The 24005-nt window shown below is 31.2% G+C and overlaps 4 non-coding genes across 4 annotated transcripts; all 4 read left to right on the forward strand.

Moving 5' to 3' along the window:
* The first annotated feature begins 23226 nt into the window (after window positions 1-23226).
* Window positions 23227-23298, forward strand: TRNAE-UUC (transfer RNA glutamic acid (anticodon UUC)). Its single transcript has one exon. It is a non-coding gene; the product is annotated as a tRNA-Glu (tRNA).
* A 202-nt stretch (window positions 23299-23500) lies between these two features.
* Window positions 23501-23572, forward strand: TRNAE-UUC (transfer RNA glutamic acid (anticodon UUC)). The gene has a single exon. It is a non-coding gene; the product is annotated as a tRNA-Glu (tRNA).
* A 202-nt stretch (window positions 23573-23774) lies between these two features.
* TRNAE-UUC (transfer RNA glutamic acid (anticodon UUC)) lies at window positions 23775-23846 on the forward strand. Its single transcript has one exon. It is a non-coding gene; the product is annotated as a tRNA-Glu (tRNA).
* A 65-nt stretch (window positions 23847-23911) lies between these two features.
* TRNAE-UUC (transfer RNA glutamic acid (anticodon UUC)) lies at window positions 23912-23983 on the forward strand. The gene has a single exon. It is a non-coding gene; the product is annotated as a tRNA-Glu (tRNA).
* The last annotated feature ends 22 nt before the right edge of the window (window positions 23984-24005 follow it).

Raw genomic sequence — 24005 nt, forward strand, 5'->3', positions numbered from 1 at the left:
GAAATAGGACTGATTACATAAATTTCATTCTGATAATCAATATTTTAACTATAAAATTATAATATACATGAAATTTGAAAATTTGTGTTTAAAAGACCCCACTTGTCAGTTGAAATGACGGTGATGGTCCCCACTTGTAAATTTATCGAGTGTGAAAAATGAAATTGAAATACTTGATGGAACCATATAGGCTTCGACACTAATTCAAAATCTAATAATTTATACACAAATGTCCCCAGATATAAGGTAGGAAGGCGGTTTAGGTCCCTACTTGTAAACCTGAAATTAGCTCAAAACTTAAATGTTAAGCTAGAAATAGGACTGATTACTTAAATTTCATTCTGATAATCAATATTTTAACTATAAAATTATAATATACATGAAATTTGAAAATTTGTGTTTAAAAGACCCCACTTGTCAGTTGAAATGACGGTGATGGTCCCCACTTGTAAATTTATCGAGTGTGAAAAATGAAATTGAAATACTTGATGGAACCATATAGGCTTCGACACTAATTAAAAATCTAATAATTTATACACAAATGTCCCCAGATATAAGGTAGGAAGACGGTTTAGGTCCCCACTTGTAAACCTGAAATTAGCTCAAAACTTAAGTGTTAAGCTAGAAATAGCACTGATTACTTAAATTTCATTCTGATAATCAATATTTTAACTATAAAATTATAATATACATGAAATTGAAAATGTGTGTTTAAAAGACCCCACTTGTCAGTTGAAATGACGGTGAAGGTCCCCACTTGTAAATTTATCGAGTGTGAAAAATGAAATTGAAATACTTGATGGAACCATATAGGCTTCGACACTGATTCCAAATCTAATAATTTATACACAAATGTCCCCAGATATAAGGTAGGAAGACGGTTTAGGTCCCCACTTGTAAACCTGAAATTAGCTCAAAACTTAAGTGTTAAGCTAGAAATAGGACTGATTACATAAATTTCATTCTGATAATCAATATTTTAACTATAAAATTATAATATACATGTCAGTTGAAATGACGGTGAAGGTCCCCACTTGTAAATTTATCGAGTGTGAAAAATGAAATTGAAATACTTGATCGAACCATATAGGCTTCGACACTAATTCAAAATCTAACAATTTATACACAAATATCCCCAGATATAAGGTAGGAAGACGGTTTAGGTCCCCACTTGTAAACCTGAAATTAGCTCAAAACTTAATTGTTAAGCTAGAAATAGGACTGATTACTTAAATTTCATTCTGATAATCAATATTTTAACTATAAAATTATAATATACATGAAATTTGAAAATGTGTGTTTAAAAGACCCCACTTGTCAGTTGAAATGACGGTGAAGGTCCCCACTTGTAAATTTATCGAGTGTGAAAAATGAAATTGAAATACTTGATGGAACCATATAGGCTTCGACACTGATTCCAAATCTAATAATTTATACACAAATGTCCCCAGATATAAGGTAGGAAGACGGTTTAGGTCCCCACTTGTAAACCTGAAATTAGCTCAAAACTTAAGTGTTAAGCTAGAAATAGGACTGATTACATAAATTTCATTCTGATAATCAATATTTTAACTATAAAATTATAATATACATGTCAGTTGAAATGACGGTGAAGGTCCCCACTTGTAAATTTATCGAGTGTGAAAAATGAAATTGAAATACTTGATCGAACCATATAGGCTTCGACACTAATTCAAAATCTAACAATTTATACACAAATATCCCCAGATATAAGGTAGGAAGACGGTTTAGGTCCCCACTTGTAAACCTGAAATTAGCTCAAAACTTAAATGTTAAGCTAGAAATAGGACTGATTACTTAAATTTCATTCTGATAATCAATATTTTAACTATAAAATTATAATATACATGAAATTTGAAAATTTGTGTTTAAAAGACCCCACTTGTCAGTTGAAATGACGGTGATGGTCCCCACTTGTAAATTTATCGAGTGTGAAAAATGAAATTGAAATACTTGATGGAACCATATAGGCTTCGACACTAATTCAAAATCTAATAATTTATACACAAATGTCCCCAGATATAAGGTAGGAAGACGGTTTAGGTCCCCACTTGTAAACCTGAAATTAGCTCAAAACTTAAGTGTTAAGCTAGAAATAGGACTGATTACTTAAATTTCATTCTGATAATCAATATTTTAACTATAAAATTATAATATACATGAAATTTGAAAATGTGTGTTTAAAAGACCCCACTTGTCAGTTGAAATGACGGTGAAGGTCCCCACTTGTAAATTTATCGAGTGTGAAAAATGAAATTGAAATACTTGATGGAACCATATAGGCTTCGACACTGATTCCAAATCTAATAATTTATACACAAATGTCCCCAGATATAAGGTAGGAAGACGGTTTAGGTCCCCACTTGTAAACCTGAAATTAGCTCAAAACTTAAATGTTAAGCTAGAAATAGGACTGATTACTTAAATTTCATTCTGATAATCAATATTTTAACTATAAAATTATAATATACATGAAATTTGAAAATTTGTGTTTAAAACACCCCACTTGTCAGTTGAAATGACGGTGAAGGTCCCCACTTGTAAATTTATCGAGTGTGAAAAATGAATTTGAAATACTTGATGGAACCATATAGGCTTCGACACTGATTCCAAATCTAATAATTTATACACAAATGTCCCCAGATATAAGGTAGGAAGGCGGTTTAGGTCCCTACTTGTAAACCTGAAATTAGCTCAAAACTTAAATGTTAAGCTAGAAATAGGACTGATTACTTAAATTTCATTCTGATAATCAATATTTTAACTATAAAATTATAATATACATGAAATTTGAAAATTTGTGTTTAAAAGACCCCACTTGTCAGTTGAAATGACGGTGATGGTCCCCACTTGTAAATTTATCGAGTGTGAAAAATGAAATTGAAATACTTGATGGAACCATATAGGCTTCGACACTAATTAAAAATCTAATAATTTATACACAAATGTCCCCAGATATAAGGTAGGAAGACGGTTTAGGTCCCCACTTGTAAACCTGAAATTAGCTCAAAACTTAAGTGTTAAGCTAGAAATAGCACTGATTACTTAAATTTCATTCTGATAATCAATATTTTAACTATAAAATTATAATATACATGAAATTGAAAATGTGTGTTTAAAAGACCCCACTTGTCAGTTGAAATGACGGTGAAGGTCCCCACTTGTAAATTTATCGAGTGTGAAAAATGAAATTGAAATACTTGATGGAACCATATAGGCTTCGACACTGATTCCAAATCTAATAATTTATACACAAATGTCCCCAGATATAAGGTAGGAAGACGGTTTAGGTCCCCACTTGTAAACCTGAAATTAGCTCAAAACTTAAGTGTTAAGCTAGAAATAGGACTGATTACATAAATTTCATTCTGATAATCAATATTTTAACTATAAAATTATAATATACATGTCAGTTGAAATGACGGTGAAGGTCCCCACTTGTAAATTTATCGAGTGTGAAAAATGAAATTGAAATACTTGATCGAACCATATAGGCTTCGACACTAATTCAAAATCTAACAATTTATACACAAATATCCCCAGATATAAGGTAGGAAGACGGTTTAGGTCCCCACTTGTAAACCTGAAATTAGCTCAAAACTTAATTGTTAAGCTAGAAATAGGACTGATTACTTAAATTTCATTCTGATAATCAATATTTTAACTATAAAATTATAATATACATGAAATTTGAAAATTTGTGTTTAAAAGACCCCACTTGTCAGTTGAAATGACGGTGAAGGTCCCCACTTGTAAATTTATCGAGTGTGAAAAATGAAATTGAAATACTTCATGGAACCATATAGGCTTCGACACTAATTCAAAATCTAATAATTTATACACAAATGTGCCCAGATATAAGGTAGGAAGACGGTTTAGGTCCCCACTTGCAAACCTGAAATTAGCTCAAAACTTAAGAGTTAAGCTAGAAATAGGACTGATTACTTAAATTTCATTCTGATAATCAATATTTTAACTATAAAATTATAATATACATGAAATTGAAAATGTGTGTTTAAAAGACCCCACTTGTCAGTTGAAATGACGGTGAAGGTCCCCACTTGTAAATTTATCGAGTGTGAAAAATGAAATTGAAATACTTGATGGAACCATATAGGCTTCGACACTGATTCCAAATCTAATAATTTATACACAAATGTCCCCAGATATAAGGTAGGAAGACGGTTTAGGTCCCCACTTGTAAACCTGAAATTAGCTCAAAACTTAAGTGTTAAGCTAGAAATAGGACTGATTACATAAATTTCATTCTGATAATCAATATTTTAACTATAAAATTATAATATACATGTCAGTTGAAATGACGGTGAAGGTCCCCACTTGTAAATTTATCGAGTGTGAAAAATGAAATTGAAATACTTGATCGAACCATATAGGCTTCGACACTAATTCAAAATCTAACAATTTATACACAAATATCCCCAGCTATAAGGTAGGAAGACGGTTTAGGTCCCCACTTGTAAACCTGAAATTAGCTCAAAACTTAAATGTTAAGCTAGAAATAGGACTGATTACTTAAATTTCATTCTGATAATCAATATTTTAACTATAAAATTATAATATACATGAAATTTGAAAATGTGTGTTTAAAAGACCCCACTTGTCAGTTGAAATGACGGTGAAGGTCCCCACTTGTAAATTTATCGAGTGTGAAAAATGAAATTGAAATACTTGATGGAACCATATAGGCTTCGACACTGATTCCAAATCTAATAATTTATACACAAATGTCCCCAGATATAAGGTAGGAAGACGGTTTAGGTCCCCACTTGTAAACCTGAAATTAGCTCAAAACTTAAATGTTAAGCTAGAAATAGGACTGATTACTTAAATTTCATTCTGATAATCAATATTTTAACTATAAAATTATAATATACATGAAATTTGAAAATTTGTGTTTAAAACACCCCACTTGTCAGTTGAAATGACGGTGAAGGTCCCCACTTGTAAATTTATCGAGTGTGAAAAATGAAATTGAAATACTTGATGGAACCATATAGGCTTCGACACTAATTCAAAATCTAATAATTTATACACAAATGTCCCCAGATATAAGGTAGGAAGACGGTTTAGGTCCCCACTTGCAAACCTGAAATTAGCTCAAAACTTAAGTGTTAAGCTAGAAATAGGACTGATTACTTAAATTTCATTCTGATAATCAATATTTTAACTATAAAATTATAATATACATGAAATTTGAAAATGTGTGTTTAAAAGACCCCACTTGTCAGTTGAAATGACGGTGAAGGTCCCCACTTGTAAATTTATCGAGTGTGAAAAATGAAATTGAAATACTTGATGGAACCATATAGGCTTCGACACTAATTCAAAATCTAACAATTTATACACAAATGTTCCCAGATATAAGGTAGGAAGACGGTTTAGGTCCCCACTTGTAAACCTGAAATTAGCTCAAAACTTAAATGTTAAGCTAGAAATAGGACTGATTACTTAAATTTCATTCTGATAATCAATATTTTAACTATAAAATTATAATATACATGAAATTTGAAAATTTGTGTTTAAAAGACCCCACTTGTCAGTTGAAATGACGGTGATGGTCCCCACTTGTAAATTTATCGAGTGTGAAAAATGAAATTGAAATACTTGATGGAACCATATAGGCTTCGACACTAATTCAAAATCTAATAATTTATACACAAATGTCCCCAGATATAAGGTAGGAAGGCGCTTTAGGTCCCTACTTGTAAACCTGAAATTAGCTCAAAACTTAATTGTTAAGCTAGAATTAGGACTAATTACTTAAATTTCATTCTGATAATCAATATTTTAACTATAAAATTATAATATACATGAAATTTGAAAATTTGTGTTTAAAAGACCCCACTTGTCAGTTGAAATGACGGTGATGGTCCCCACTTGTAAATTTATCGAGTGTGAAAAATGAAATTGAAATACTTGATGGAACCATATAGGCTTCGACACTAATTAAAAATCTAATAATTTATACACAAATGTCCCCAGATATAAGGTAGGAAGACGGTTTAGGTCCCCACTTGTAAACCTGAAATTAGCTCAAAACTTAAGTGTTAAGCTAGAAATAGCACTGATTACTTAAATTTCATTCTGATAATCAATATTTTAACTATAAAATTATAATATACATGAAATTGAAAATGTGTGTTTAAAAGACCCCACTTGTCAGTTGAAATGACGGTGAAGGTCCCCACTTGTAAATTTATCGAGTGTGAAAAATGAAATTGAAATACTTGATGGAACCATATAGGCTTCGACACTGATTCCAAATCTAATAATTTATACACAAATGTCCCCAGATATAAGGTAGGAAGACGGTTTAGGTCCCCACTTGTAAACCTGAAATTAGCTCAAAACTTAAGTGTTAAGCTAGAAATAGGACTGATTACATAAATTTCATTCTGATAATCAATATTTTAACTATAAAATTATAATATACATGTCAGTTGAAATGACGGTGAAGGTCCCCACTTGTAAATTTATCGAGTGTGAAAAATGAAATTGAAATACTTGATCGAACCATATAGGCTTCGACACTAATTCAAAATCTAACAATTTATACACAAATATCCCCAGATATAAGGTAGGAAGACGGTTTAGGTCCCCACTTGTAAACCTGAAATTAGCTCAAAACTTAAATGTTAAGCTAGAAATAGGACTGATTACTTAAATTTCATTCTGATAATCAATATTTTAACTATAAAATTATAATATACATGAAATTTGAAAATTTGTGTTTAAAAGACCCCACTTGTCAGTTGAAATGACGGTGATGGTCCCCACTTGTAAATTTATCGAGTGTGAAAAATGAAATTGAAATACTTGATGGAACCATATAGGCTTCGACACTAATTCAAAATCTAATAATTTATACACAAATGTCCCCAGATATAAGGTAGGAAGACGGTTTAGGTCCCCACTTGTAAACCTGAAATTAGCTCAAAACTTAAGTGTTAAGCTAGAAATAGGACTGATTACTTAAATTTCATTCTGATAATCAATATTTTAACTATAAAATTATAATATACATGAAATTTGAAATTGTGTGTTTAAAAGACCCCACTTGTCAGTTGAAATGACGGTGAAGGTCCCCACTTGTAAATTTATCGAGTGTGAAAAATGAAATTGAAATACTTGATGGAACCATATAGGCTTCGACACTGATTCCAAATCTAATAATTTATACACAAATGTCCCCAGATATAAGGTAGGAAGACGGTTTAGGTCCCCACTTGTAAACCTGAAATTAGCTCAAAACTTAAGTGTTAAGCTAGAAATAGCACTGATTACTTAAATTTCATTCTGATAATCAATATTTTAACTATAAAATTATAATATACATGAAATTGAAAATGTGTGTTTAAAAGACCCCACTTGTCAGTTGAAATGACGGTGAAGGTCCCCACTTGTAAATTTATCGAGTGTGAAAAATGAAATTGAAATACTTGATGGAACCATATAGGCTTCGACACTGATTCCAAATCTAATAATTTATACACAAATGTCCCCAGATATAAGGTAGGAAGACGGTTTAGGTCCCCACTTGTAAACCTGAAATTAGCTCAAAACTTAAGTGTTAAGCTAGAAATAGGACTGATTACATAAATTTCATTCTGATAATCAATATTTTAACTATAAAATTATAATATACATGTCAGTTGAAATGACGGTGAAGGTCCCCACTTGTAAATTTATCGAGTGTGAAAAATGAAATTGAAATACTTGATCGAACCATATAGGCTTCGACACTAATTCAAAATCTAACAATTTATACACAAATATCCCCAGATATAAGGTAGGAAGACGGTTTAGGTCCCCACTTGTAAACCTGAAATTAGCTCAAAACTTAAATGTTAAGCTAGAAATAGGACTGATTACTTAAATTTCATTCTGATAATCAATATTTTAACTATAAAATTATAATATACATGAAATTTGAAAATTTGTGTTTAAAAGACCCCACTTGTCAGTTGAAATGACGGTGATGGTCCCCACTTGTAAATTTATCGAGTGTGAAAAATGAAATTGAAATACTTGATGGAACCATATAGGCTTCGACACTAATTCAAAATCTAATAATTTATACACAAATGTCCCCAGATATAAGGTAGGAAGACGGTTTAGGTCCCCACTTGTAAACCTGAAATTAGCTCAAAACTTAAGTGTTAAGCTAGAAATAGGACTGATTACTTAAATTTCATTCTGATAATCAATATTTTAACTATAAAATTATAATATACATGAAATTTGAAATTGTGTGTTTAAAAGACCCCACTTGTCAGTTGAAATGACGGTGAAGGTCCCCACTTGTAAATTTATCGAGTGTGAAAAATGAAATTGAAATACTTGATGGAACCATATAGGCTTCGACACTGATTCCAAATCTAATAATTTATACACAAATGTCCCCAGATATAAGGTAGGAAGACGGTTTAGGTCCCCACTTGTAAACCTGAAATTAGCTCAAAACTTAAATGTTAAGCTAGAAATAGGACTGATTACTTAAATTTCATTCTGATAATCAATATTTTAACTATAAAATTATAATATACATGAAATTTGAAAATTTGTGTTTAAAAGACCCCACTTGTCAGTTGAAATGACGGTGAAGGTCCCCACTTGTAAATTTATCGAGTGTGAAAAATGAAATTGAAATACTTGATGGAACCATATAGGCTTCGACACTAATTCAAAATCTAATAATTTATACACAAATGTCCCCAGATATAAGGTAGGAAGACGGTTTAGGTCCCCACTTGCAAACCTGAAATTAGCTCAAAACTTAAGTGTTAAGCTAGAAATAGGACTGATTACTTAAATTTCATTCTGATAATCAATATTTTAACTATAAAATTATAAGATATATGAAATTGAAAGTGTGTGTTTAAAAGACCCCACTTGTCAGTTGAAATGACGGTGAAGGTCCCCACTTGTAAATTTATCGAGTGTGAAAAATGAAATTGAAATACTTGATGGAACCATATAGGCTTCGACACTGATTCCAAATCTAATAATTTATACACAAATGTCCCCAGATATAAGGTAGGAAGACGGTTTAGGTCCCCACTTGCAAACCTGAAATTAGCTCAAAACTTAAGTGTTAAGCTAGAAATAGGACTGATTACTTAAATTTCATTCTGATAATCAATATTTTAACTATAAAATTATAATATACATGAAATTTGAAAATGTGTGTTTAAAAGACCCCACTTGTCAGTTGAAATGACGGTGATGGTCCCCACTTGTAAATTTATCGAGTGTGAAAAATGAAATTGAAATACTTGATGGAACCATATAGGCTTCGACACTAATTCAAAATCTAACAATTTATACACAAATGTCCCCAGATATAAGGTAGGAAGACGGTTTAGGTCCCCACTTGTAAACCTGAAATTAGCTCAAAACTTAAGTGTTAAGCTAGAAATAGCACTGATTACTTAAATTTCATTCTGATAATCAATATTTTAACTATAAAATTATAAGATACATGAAATTGAAAGTGTGTGTTTAAAAGACCCCACTTGTCAGTTGAAATGACGGTGAAGGTCCCCACTTGTAAATTTATCGAGTGTGAAAAATGAAATTGAAATACTTGATGGAACCATATAGGCTTCGACACTGATTCCAAATCTAATAATTTATACACAAATGTCCCCAGATATAAGGTAGGAAGACGAATTAGGTCCCCACTTGTAAACCTGAAATTAGCTCAAAACTTAATTGTTAAGCTAGAATTAGGACTAATTACTTAAATTTCATTCTGATAATCCATATTTTAACTATAAAATTATAATATTATAATATACATGAAATTTGAAAATTTGTGTTTAAAAGACCCCACTTGTCAGTTGAAATGACGGTGAAGGTCCCCAATTGTAAATTTATCGAGTGTGAAAAATGAAATTGAAATACTTGATGGAACCATATAGGCTTCGACACTAATTCAAAATCTAATAATTTATACACAAATGTCCCCAGATATAAGGTAGGAAGACGGTTTAGGTCCCCACTTGCAAACCTGAAATTAGCTCAAAACTTAAGTGTTAAGCTAGAAAGAGGACTGATTACTTAAATTTCATTCTGATAATCAATATTTTAACTATAAAATTATAATATACATGAAATTTGAAAATGTGTGTTTAAAAGACCCCACTTGTCAGTTGAAATGACGGTGAAGGTCCCCACTTGTAAATTTATCGAGTGTGAAAAATGAAATTGAAATACTTGATGGAACCATATAGGCTTCGACACTAATTCAAAATCTAATAATTTATACACAAATGTCCCCAGATATAAGGTAGGAAGGCGGTTTAGGTCCCTACTTGTAAACCTGAAATTAGCTCAAAACTTAATTGTTAAGCTAGAATTAGGACTAATTACTTAAATTTCATTCTGATAATCAATATTTTAACTATAAAATTATAATATTATAATATACATGAAATTTGAAAATTTGTGTTTAAAAGACCCCACTTGTCAGTTGAAATGACGGTGATGGTCCCCACTTGTAAATTTATCGAGTGTGAAAAATGAAATTGAAATACTTGATGGAACCATATAGGCTTCGACACTAATTAAAAATCTAATAATTTATACACAAATGTCCCCAGATATAAGGTAGGAAGACGGTTTAGGTCCCCACTTGTAAACCTGAAATTAGCTCAAAACTTAAGTGTTAAGCTAGAAATAGCACTGATTACTTAAATTTCATTCTAATAATCAATATTTTAACTATAAAATTATAATATACATGAAATTGAAAGTGTGTGTTTAAAAGACCCCACTTGTCAGTTGAAATGACGGTGAAGGTCCCCACTTGTAAATTTATCGAGTGTGAAAAATGAAATTGAAATACTTGATGGAACCATATAGGCTTCGACACTAATTAAAAATCTAATAATTTATACACAAATGTCCCCAGATATAAGGTAGGAAGACGGTTTAGGTCCCCACTTGTAAACCTGAAATTAGCTCAAAACTTAAGTGTTAAGCTAGAAATAGGACTGATTACATAAATTTCATTCTGATAATCAATATTTTAACTATAAAATTATAATATACATGAAATTTGAAAATGTGTGTTTAAAAGACCCCACTTGTCAGTTGAAATGACGGTGATGGTCCCCACTTGTAAATTTATCGAGTGTGAAAAATGAAATTGAAATACTTGATGGAACCATATAGGCTTCGACACTAATTCAAAATCTAATAATTTATACACAAATGTCCCCAGATATAAGGTAGGAAGGCGGTTTAGGTCCCTACTTGTAAACCTGAAATTAGCTCAAAACTTAATTGTTAAGCTAGAATTAGGACTAATTACTTAAATTTCATTCTGATAATCAATATTTTAACTATAAAATTATAATATTATAATATACATGAAATTTGAAAATTTGTGTTTAAAAGACCCCACTTGTCAGTTGAAATGACGGTGATGGTCCCCACTTGTAAATTTATCGAGTGTGAAAAATGAAATTGAAATACTTGATGGAACCATATAGGCTTCGACACTAATTAAAAATCTAATAATTTATACACAAATGTCCCCAGATATAAGGTAGGAAGACGGTTTAGGTCCCCACTTGTAAACCTGAAATTAGCTCAAAACTTAAGTGTTAAGCTAGAAATAGCACTGATTACTTAAATTTCATTCTAATAATCAATATTTTAACTATAAAATTATAATATACATGAAATTGAAAGTGTGTGTTTAAAAGACCCCACTTGTCAGTTGAAATGACGGTGAAGGTCCCCACTTGTAAATTTATCGAGTGTGAAAAATGAAATTGAAATACTTGATGGAACCATATAGGCTTCGACACTAATTAAAAATCTAATAATTTATACACAAATGTCCCCAGATATAAGGTAGGAAGACGGTTTAGGTCCCCACTTGTAAACCTGAAATTAGCTCAAAACTTAAGTGTTAAGCTAGAAATAGGACTGATTACATAAATTTCATTCTGATAATCAATATTTTAACTATAAAATTATAATATACATGAAATTTGAAAATGTGTGTTTAAAAGACCCCACTTGTCAGTTGAAATGACGGTGATGGTCCCCACTTGTAAATTTATCGAGTGTGAAAAATGAAATTGAAATACTTGATGGAACCATATAGGCTTCGACACTAATTCAAAATCTAACAATTTATACACAAATGTCCCCAGATATAAGGTAGGAAGACGGTTTAGGTCCCCACTTGTAAACCTGAAATTAGCTCAAAACTTAAATGTTAAGCTAGAAATAGGACTGATTACTTAAATTTCATTCTGATAATCAATATTTTAACTATAAAATTATAATATACATGAAATTTGAAAATTTGTGTTTAAAAGACCCCACTTGTCAGTTGAAATGACGGTGATGGTCCCCACTTGTAAATTTATCGAGTGTGAAAAATGAAATTCAAATACTTGATGGAATAATATAGGCTTCGACACTAATTCAAAATTAATAATTTATACACAAATGTCCCCAGATATAAGGTAGGAAGACGGTTTAGGTCCCCACTTGTAAACCTGAAATTAGCTCAAAACTTAATTGTTAAGCTAGAAATAGGACTGATTACTTAAATTTCATTCTGATAATCAATATTTTAACTATAAAATTATAATATACATGAAATTTGAAAATTTGTGTTTAAAAGACCCCACTTGTCAGTTTAAATGACGGTGAAGGTCCCCACTTGTAAATTTATCGAGTGTGAAAAATGAAATTGAAATACTTGATGGAACCATATAGGCTTCGACACTAATTAAAAAATCTAATAATTTATACACAAATGTCCCCAGATATAAGGTAGGAAGACGGTTTAGGTCCCCACTTGTAAACCTGAAATTAGCTCAAAACTTAAGTGTTAAGCTAGAAATAGCACTGATTACTTAAATTTCATTCTGATAATCAATATTTTAACTATAAAATTATAATATACATGAAATTGAAAGTGTGTGTTTAAAAGACCCCACTTGTCAGTTGAAATGACGGTGAAGGTCCCCACTTGTAAATTTATCGAGTGTGAAAAATGAAATTGAAATACTTGATGGAACCATATAGGCTTCGACACTGATTCCAAATCTAATAATTTATACACAAATGTCCCCAGATATAAGGTAGGAAGACGAATTAGGTCCCCACTTGTAAACCTGAAATTAGCTGTAAACCTGAAATTAGCTCAAAACTTAAGTGTTAAGCTAGAAATAGGACTGATTACTTAAATTTCATTCTGATAATCAATATTTTAACTATAAAATTATAATATACATGAAATTTGAAAATGTGTGTTTAAAAGACCCCACTTGTCAGTTGAAATGACGGTGAAGGTCCCCACTTGTAAATTTATCGAGTGTGAAAAATGAAATTGAAATACTTGATGGAACCATATAGGCTTCGACACTAATTCAAAATCTAATAATTTATACACAAATGTCCCCAGATATAAGGTAGGAAGGCGGTTTAGGTCCCTACTTGTAAACCTGAAATTAGCTCAAAACTTAATTGTTAAGCTAGAATTAGGACTAATTACTTAAATTTCATTCTGATAATCAATATTTTAACTATAAAATTATAATATACATGAAATTTGAAAATTTGTGTTTAAAAGACCCCACTTGTCAGTTGAAATGACGGTGATGGTCCCCACTTGTAAATTTATCGAGTGTGAAAAATGAAATTGAAATACTTGATGGAATAATATAGGCTTCGACACTAATTCAAAATCTAATAATTTATACACAAATGTCCCCAGATATAAGGTAGGAAGACGGTTTAGGTCCCCACTTGTAAACCTGAAATTAGCTCAAAACTTAATTGTTAAGCTAGAAATAGGACTGATTACTTAAATTTCATTCTGATAATCAATATTTTAACTATAAAATTATAATATACATGAAATTTGAAAATGTGTGTTTAAAAGACCCCACTTGTCAGTTTAAATGACGGTGAAGGTCCCCACTTGTAAATTTATCGAGTGTGAAAAATGAAATTGAAATACTTGATGGAACCATATAGGCTTCGACACTAATTAAAAATCTAATAATTTATACACAAATGTCCCCAGATATAAGGTAGGAAGACGGTTTAGGTCCCCACTTGTAAACCTGAAATTAGCTCAAAACTTAAGTGTTAAGCTAGAAATAGCACTGATTACTTAAATTTCATTCTGATAATCAATATTTTAACTATAAAATTATAATATACATGAAATTGAAAGTGTGTGTTTAAAAGACCCCACTTGTCAGTTGAAATGACGGTGAAGGTCCCCACTTGTAAATTTATCGAGTGTGAAAAATGAAATTGAAATACTTGATGGAACCATATAGGCTTCGACACTGATTCCAAATCTAATAATTTATACACAAATGTCCCCAGATATAAGGTAGGAAGACGAATTAGGTCCCCACTTGTAAACCTGAAATTAGCTGTAAACCTGAAATTAGCTCAAAACTTAAGTGTTAAGCTAGAAATAGGACTGATTACTTAAATTTCATTCTGATAATCAATATTTTAACTATAAAATTATAATATACATGAAATTTGAAAATGTGTGTTTAAAAGACCCCACTTGTCAGTTGAAATGACGGTGAAGGTCCCCAATTGTAAATTTATCGAGTGTGAAAAATGAAATTGAAATACTTGATGGAACCATATAGGCTTCGACACTAATTCAAAATCTAACAATTTATACACAAATGTCCCCAGATATAAGGTAGGAAGGCGGTTTAGGTCCCTACTTGTAAACCTGAAATTAGCTCAAAACTTAATTGTTAAGCTAGAATTAGGACTAATTACTTAAATTTCATTCTGATAATCAATATTTTAACTATAAAATTATAATATTATAATATACATGAAATTTGAAAATTTGTGTTTAAAAGACCCCACTTGTCAGTTGAAATGACGGTGATGGTCCCCACTTGTAAATTTATCGAGTGTGAAAAATGAAATTGAAATACTTGATAGAACCATATAGGCTTCGACACTAATTAAAAATCTAATAATTTATACACAAATGTCCCCAGATATAAGGTAGGAAGACGGTTTAGGTCCCCACTTGTAAACCTGAAATTAGCTCAAAACTTAAGTGTTAAGCTAGAAATAGGACTGATTACATAAATTTCATTCTGATAATCAATATTTTAACTATAAAATTATAATATACATGAAATTGAAAGTGTGTGTTTAAAAGACCCCACTTGTCAGTTGAAATGACGGTGATGGTCCCCACTTGTAAATTTATCGAGTGTGAAAAATGAAATTGAAATACTTGATGGAACCATATAGGCTTCGACACTAATTCAAAATCTAACAATTTATACACAAATGTCCCCAGATATAAGGTAGGAAGACGGTTTAGGTCCCCACTTGTAAACCTGAAATTAGCTCAAAACTTAAATGTTAAGCTAGAAATAGGACTGATTACTTAAATTTCATTCTGATAATCAATATTTTAACTATAAAATTATAATATACATGAAATTTGAAAATGTGTGTTTAAAAGACCCCACTTGTCAGTTGAAATGACGGTGAAGGTCCCCACTTGTAAATTTATCGAGTGTGAAAAATGAAATTGAAATACTTGATGGAACCATATAGGCTTCGACACTAATTCAAAATCTAATAATTTATACACAAATGTACCCAGATATAACGTAGGAAGACGGTTTAGGTCCCCACTTGTAAACCTGAAATTAGCTCAAAACTTAATTGTTAAGCTAGAAATAGGACTGATTACTTAAATTTCATTCTGATAATCAATATTTTAACTATAAAATTATAATATACATGAAATTTGAAAATGTGTGTTTAAAAGACCCCACTTGTCAGTTGAAATGACGGTGAAGGTCCCCAATTGTAAATTTATCGAGTGTGAAAAATGAAATTGAAATACTTGATGGAACCATATAGGCTTCGACACTAATTCAAAATCTAACAATTTATACACAAATGTCCCCAGATATAAGGTAGGAAGGCGGTTTTGGTCCCTACTTGTAAACCTGAAATTAGCTCAAAACTTAATTGTTAAGCTAGAATTAGGACTAATTACTTAAATTTCATTCTGATAATCAATATTTTAACTATAAAATTATAATATTATAATATACATGAAATTTGAAAATTTGTGTTTAAAAGACCCCACTTGTCAGTTGAAATGACGGTGATGGTCCCCACTTGTAAATTTATCGAGTGTGAAAAATGAAATTGAAATACTTGATAGAACCATATAGGCTTCGACACTAATTAAAAATCTAATAATTTATACACAAATGTCCCCAGATATAAGGTAGGAAGACGGTTTAGGTCCCCACTTGTAAACCTGAAATTAGCTCAAAACTTAAGTGTTAAGCTAGAAATAGGACTGATTACATAAATTTCATTCTGATAATCAATATTTTAACTATAAAATTATAATATACATGAAATTGAAAGTGTGTGTTTAAAAGACCCCACTTGTCAGTTGAAATGACGGTGATGGTCCCCACTTGTAAATTTATCGAGTGTGAAAAATGAAATTGAAATACTTGATGGAACCATATAGGCTTCGACACTAATTCAAAATCTAACAATTTATACACAAATGTCCCCAGATATAAGGTAGGAAGACGGTTTAGGTCCCCACTTGTAAACCTGAAATTAGCTCAAAACTTAAATGTTAAGCTAGAAATAGGACTGATTACTTAAATTTCATTCTGATAATCAATATTTTAACTATAAAATTATAATATACATGAAATTTGAAAATGTGTGTTTAAAAGACCCCACTTGTCAGTTGAAATGACGGTGAAGGTCCCCACTTGTAAATTTATCGAGTGTGAAAAATGAAATTGAAATACTTGATGGAACCATATAGGCTTCGACACTAATTCAAAATCTAATAATTTATACACAAATGTACCCAGATATAACGTAGGAAGACGGTTTAGGTCCCCACTTGTAAACCTGAAATTAGCTCAAAACTTAATTGTTAAGCTAGAAATAGGACTGATTACTTAAATTTCATTCTGATAATCAATATTTTAACTATAAAATTATAATATACATGAAATTTGAAAATGTGTGTTTAAAAGACCCCACTTGTCAGTTGAAATGACGGTGAAGGTCCCCAATTGTAAATTTATCGAGTGTGAAAAATGAAATTGAAATACTTGATGGAACCATATAGGCTTCGACACTAATTCAAAATCTAACAATTTATACACAAATGTCCCCAGATATAAGGTAGGAAGGCGGTTTAGGTCCCTACTTGTAAACCTGAAATTAGCTCAAAACTTAATTGTTAAGCTAGAATTAGGACTAATTACTTAAATTTCATTCTGATAATCAATATTTTAACTATAAAATTATAATATTATAATATACATGAAATTTGAAAATTTGTGTTTAAAAGACCCCACTTGTCAGTTGAAATGACGGTGATGGTCCCCACTTGTAAATTTATCGAGTGTGAAAAATGAAATTGAAATACTTGATAGAACCATATAGGCTTCGACACTAATTAAAAATCTAATAATTTATACACAAATGTCCCCAGATATAAGGTAGGAAGACGGTTTAGGTCCCCACTTGTAAACCTGAAATTAGCTCAAAACTTAAGTGTTAAGCTAGAAATAGCACTGATTACTTAAATTTCATTCTGATAATCAATATTTTAACTATAAAATTATAATATACATGAAATTGAAAATGTGTGTTTAAAAGACCCCACTTGTCAGTTGAAATGACGGTGAAGGTCCCCACTTGTAAATTTATCGAGTGTGAAAAATGAAATTGAAATACTTGATGGAACCATATAGGCTTCGACACTAATTCAAAATCTAATAATTTATACACAAATGTCCCCAGATATAAGGTAGGAAGACGGTTTAGGTCCCCACTTGCAAACCTGAAATTAGCTCAAAACTTAAGTGTTAAGCTAGAAATAGGACTGATTACTTAAATTTCATTCTGATAATCAATATTTTAACTATAAAATTATAATATACATGAAATTTGAAAATGTGTGTTTAAAAGACCCCACTTGTCAGTTGAAATGACGGTGAAGGTCCCCACTTGTAAATTTATCGAGTGTGAAAAATGAAATTGAAATACTTGATGGAACCATATAGGCTTCGACACTAATTAAAAATCTAATAATTTATACACAAATGTCCCCAGATATAAGGTAGGAAGACGGTTTAGGTCCCCACTTGTAAACCTGAAATTAGCTCAAAACTTAAGTGTTAAGCTATAAATAGCACTGATTACTTAAATTTCATTCTGATAATCAATATTTTAACTATAAAATTATAATATACATGAAATTGAAAATGTGTGTTTAAAAGACCCCACTTGTCAGTTGAAATGACGGTGAAGGTCCCCAATTGTAAATTTATCGAGTGTGAAAAATGAAATTGAAATACTTGATGGAACCATATAGGCTTCGACACTAATTCAAAATCTAATAATTTATACACAAATGTCCCCAGATATAAGGTAGGAAGACGGTTTAGGTCCCCACTTGCAAACCTGAAATTAGCTCAAAACTTAAGTGTTAAGCTAGAAATAGGACTGATTACTTAAATTTCATTCTGATAATCAATATTTTAACTATAAAATTATAATATACATGAAATTTGAAAATGTGTGTTTAAAAGACCCCACTTGTCAGTTGAAATGACGGTGAAGGTCCCCACTTGTAAATTTATCGAGTGTGAAAAATGAAATTGAAATACTTGATGGAACCATATAGGCTTCGACTCTAATTCAAAATCTAATAATTTATACACAAATGTCCCCAGATATAAGGTAGGAAGGCGGTTTAGGTCCCTACTTGTAAACCTGAAATTAGCTCAAAACTTAATTGTTAAGCTAGAATTAGGACTAATTACTTAAATTTCATTCTGATAATCAATATTTTAACTATAAAATTATAATATACATGAAATTTGAAAATTTGTGTTTAAAAGACCCCACTTGTCAGTTGAAATGACGGTGAAGGTCCCCAATTGTAAATTTATCGAGTGTGAAAAATGAAATTGAAATACTTGATGGAACCATATAGGCTTCGACACTAATTCAAAATATAATAATTTATACACAAATGTCCCCAGATATAAGGTAGGAAGACGGTTTAGGTCCCACTTGCAAACCTGAAATTAGCTCAAAACTTAAGTGTTAAGCTAGAAATAGGACTGATTACTTAAATTTCATTCTGATAATCAATATTTTAACTATAAAATTATAATATACATGAAATTTGAAAATGTGTGTTTAAAAGACCCCACTTGTCAGTTGAAATGACGGTGAAGGTCCCCACTTGTAAATTTATCGAGTGGGAAAAATGAAATTGAAATACTTGATGGAACCATATAGGCTTCGACACTAATTAAAAATCTAATAATTTATACACAAATGTCCCCAGATATAAGGTAGGAAGACGGTTTAGGTCCCCACTTGTAAACCTGAAATTAGCTCAAAACTTAAGTGTTAAGCTAGAAATAGCACTGATTACTTAAATTTCATTCTGATAATCAATATTTTAACTATAAAATTATAAGATACATGAAATTGAAAGTGTGTGTTTAAAAGACCCCACTTGTCAGTTGAAATGACGGTGAAGGTCCCCACTTGTAAATTTATCGAGTGTGAAAAATGAAATTGAAATACTTGATGGAACCATATAGGCTTCGACACTAATTCAAAATCTAACAATTTATACACAAATGTCCCCAGATATAAGGTAGGAAGACGGTTTAGGTCCCCACTTGTAAACCTGAAATTAGCTCAAAACTTAAATGTTAAGCTAGAAATAGGACTGATTACTTAAATTTCATTCTGATAATCAATATTTTAACTATAAAATTATAATATACATGAAATTTGAAAATTTGTGTTTAAAAGACCCCACTTGTCAGTTGAAATGACGGTGAAGGTTCCCACTTGTAAATTTATCGAGTGTGAAAAATGAATTTGAAATACTTGATGGAACCATATAGGCTTCGACACTAATTCAAAATCTAATAATTTATACACAAATGTACCCAGATATAAGGTAGGAAGACGGTTTAGGTCCCCACTTGTATACCTGAAATTAGCTCAAAACTTAATTGTTAAGCTAGAAATAGGACTGATTACTTAAATTTCATTCTGATAATCAATATTTTAACTATAAAATTATAATATACATGAAATTTGAAAATATGTGTTTAAAAGACCCCATTTGTCAGTTGAAATAACGGTGAAGGTCCCCACTTGTAAATTTATCGAGTGTGAAAAATGAAATTGAAATACTTGATGGAACCATATAGGCTTCGACACTAATTAAAAATCTAATAATTTATACACAAATGTCCCCAGATATAAGGTAGGAAGACGGTTTAGGTCCCCACTTGTAAACCTGAAATTAGCTCAAAACTTAAGTGTTAAGCTAGAAATAGGACTGATTACATAAATTTCATTCTGATAATCAATATTTTAACTATAAAATTATAACATACATGAAATTTGAAAATGTGTGTTTAAAAGACCCCACTTGTCAGTTGAAATGACGGTAATGGTCCCCACTTGTAAATTTATCGAGTGTGAAAAATGAAATTGAAATACTTGATGGAACCATATAGGCTTCGACACTAATTCAAAATCTAACAATTTATACACAAATGTCCCCAGATATAAGGTAGGAAGACGGTTTAGGTCCCCACTTGTAAACCTGAAATTAGCTCAAAACTTAAATGTTAAGCTAGAAATAGGACTGATTACTTAAATTTCATTCTGATAATCAATATTTTAACTATAAAATTATAATATACATGAAATTTGAAAATTTGTGTTTAAAAGACCCCACTTGTCAGTTGAAATGACGGTGATGGTCCCCACTTGTAAATTTATCGAGTGTGAAAAATGAAATTGAAATACTTGATGGAACCATATAGGCTTCGACACTAATTCAAAATCTAATAATTTATACACAAATGTCCCCAGATATAAGGTAGGAAGACGGTTTAGGTCCCCACTTGTAAACCTGAAATTAGCTCAAAACTTAATTGTTAAGCTAGAAATAGGACTGATTACTTAAATTTCATTCTGATAATCAATATTTTAACTATAAAATTATAATATACATGAAATTTGAAAATGTGTGTTTAAAAGACCCCACTTGTCAGTTGAAATGACGGTGAAGGTCCCCACTTGTAAATTTATCGAGTGTGAAAAATGAAATTGAAATACTTGATGGAACCATATAGGCTTCGACACTAATTAAAAATCTAATAATTTATACACAAATGTCCCCAGATATAAGGTAGGAAGACGGTTTAGGTCCCCACTTGTAAACCTGAAATTAGCTCAAAACTTAAGTGTTAAGCTAGAAATAGCACTGATTACTTAAATTTCATTCTGATAATCAATATTTTAACTATAAAATTATAATATACATGAAATTGAAAGTGTGTGTTTAAAAGACCCCACTTGTCAGTTGAAATGACGGTGAAGGTCCCCACTTGTAAATTTATCGAGTGTGAAAAATGAAATTGAAATACTTGATGGAACCATATAGGCTTCGACACTGATTCCAAATCTAATAATTTATACACAAATGTCCCCAGATATAAGGTAGGAAGACGAATTAGGTCCCCACTTGTAAACCTGAAATTAGCTCAAAACTTAAGTGTTAAGCTAGAAATAGGACTGATTACATAAATTTCATTCTGATAATCAATATTTTAACTATAAAATTATAATATACATGAAATTGAAAGTGTGTGTTTAAAAGACCCCACTTGTCAGTTGAAATGACGGTGAAGGTCCCCACTTGTAAATTTATCGAGTGTGAAAAATGAAATTGAAATACTTGATGGAACCATATAGGCTTCGACACTAATTCAAAATCTAATAATTTATACACAAATGTACCCAGATATAACGTAGGAAGACGGTTTAGGTCCCCACTTGTAAACCTGAAATTAGCTCAAAACTTAATTGTTAAGCTAGAAATAGGACTGATTACTTAAATTTCATTCTGATAATCAATATTTTAACTATAAAATTATAATATACATGAAATTTGAAAATGTGTGTTTAAAAGACCCCATTTGTCAGTTGAAATGACGGTGAAGGTCCCCACTTGTAAATTTATCGAGTGTGAAAAATGAAATTGAAATACTTGATGGAACCATATAGGCTTCGACACTAATTAAAAATCTAATAATTTATACACAAATGTCCCCAGATATAAGGTAGGAAGACGGTTTAGGTCCCCACTTGTAAACCTGAAATTAGCTCAAAACTTAATTGTTAAGCTAGAAATAGGACTGATTACTTAAATTTCATTCTGATAATCAATATTTTAACTATAAAATTATAATATACATGAAATTTGAAAATGTGTGTTTAAAAGACCCCACTTGTCAGTTGAAATGACGGTGAAGGTCCCCACTTGTAAATTTATCGAGTGTGAAAAATGAAATTGAAATACTTGATGGAACCATATAGGCTTCGACACTAATTCAAAATCTAATAATTTATACACAAATGTACCCAGATATAACGTAGGAAGACGGTTTAGGTCCCCACTTGTAAACCTGAAATTAGCTCAAAACTTAATTGTTAAGCTAGAAATAGGACTGATTACTTAAATTTCATTCTGATAATCAATATTTTAACTATAAAATTATAATATACATGAAATTTGAAAATGTGTGTTTAAAAGACCCCACTTGTCAGTTGAAATGACGGTGACGGTCCCCACTTGTAAATTTATCGAGTGTGAAAAATGAAATTGAAATACTTGATGGAACCATATAGGCTTCGACACTAATTAAAAATCTAATAATTTATACACAAATGTCCCCAGATATAAGGTAGGAAGACGGTTTAGGTCCCCACTTGTAAACCTGAAATTAGCTCAACACTTAAGTGTTAAGCTAGAAATTAGTCAAATACCAAAATTTCATTATAATAATCAATATCTTAACTATGAAATTATAATATACATTGAAATTAGAAAAAGTGTGTTTAATAGACCCCACTTGTCTGTTGAAATGACGGTGAAGGTCCCCACTTGTAAATTTATCGAGTGTGAAAAATGAAAGTGAAATACTTGATGGAACCATATAGGCTTTGACACTAATTCAAAATCTAATGATTTTTAATTTAATTAACTTAATTAATCAACGATACAAGGAGCTCGATTGTGAAAAACCAAACGGATCCGATATGGTCTAGTGGCTAGGATATCTGGCTTTCACCCAGGAGGCCCGGGTTCAATTCCCGGTATCGGAGGTCAGTTTTCTAAAAATTTTATTAATCAACGATACAAGAAGCTCGATTGTGAAAAACCAAACGGGTGCGATATGGTCTAGTGGCTAGGATATCTGGCTTTCACCCAGAAGGCCCGGGTTCAGTTCCCGGTATCGGAGGTCAGTTTTCTAAAAATTTTATTAATCACCGATACTAGGAGCTCGATTGTGAAAAACCGAACGGGTCCGATATGGTCTAGTGGCTAGGATATCTGGCTTTCACCCAGAAGGCCCGGGTTCAATTCCCGGTGTCGGAGGTCAGTTTTCTAAAAATTTTATTAATCAAGGATTCTAGGAGTTCAATTGTGAAAAACCAAACGGATCCGATATGGTCTAGTGGCTAGGATATCTGGCTTTCACCCAGAAGGCCTGGGGTTAATTCCCGGTATCGGAGGTCAGTTTTCTAAAAATTTTACTAATCAACGATTCTAGGAGTTCAATTGTGAAAAACCAAACGGATCCGATATGGTCTAGTGGCTAGGATATCTGGCTTTCACCCAGAAGGCCCGGGTTCAATTCCCGGTATCGGAGGTCAGTTTTCTAAAAATTTTATTAATCAACGATTCTAGGAGTTCAATTGTGAAAAACCACACCTTTCCGATATGGTCTAGTGGCTAGGATATCTGGCTTTCACCCAGAAGGCCCGGGTTCAATTCCCGGTATCGGAGGTCAGTTTTCTAAAAATTTTAT

Source organism: Phalangium opilio, unplaced genomic scaffold (genome assembly GCF_054372755.1).
Source record: "Phalangium opilio isolate 3A_F unplaced genomic scaffold, DU_Popi_V2 ptg000810l_1, whole genome shotgun sequence".
NCBI lineage: Eukaryota > Metazoa > Arthropoda > Arachnida > Opiliones > Phalangiidae > Phalangium > Phalangium opilio.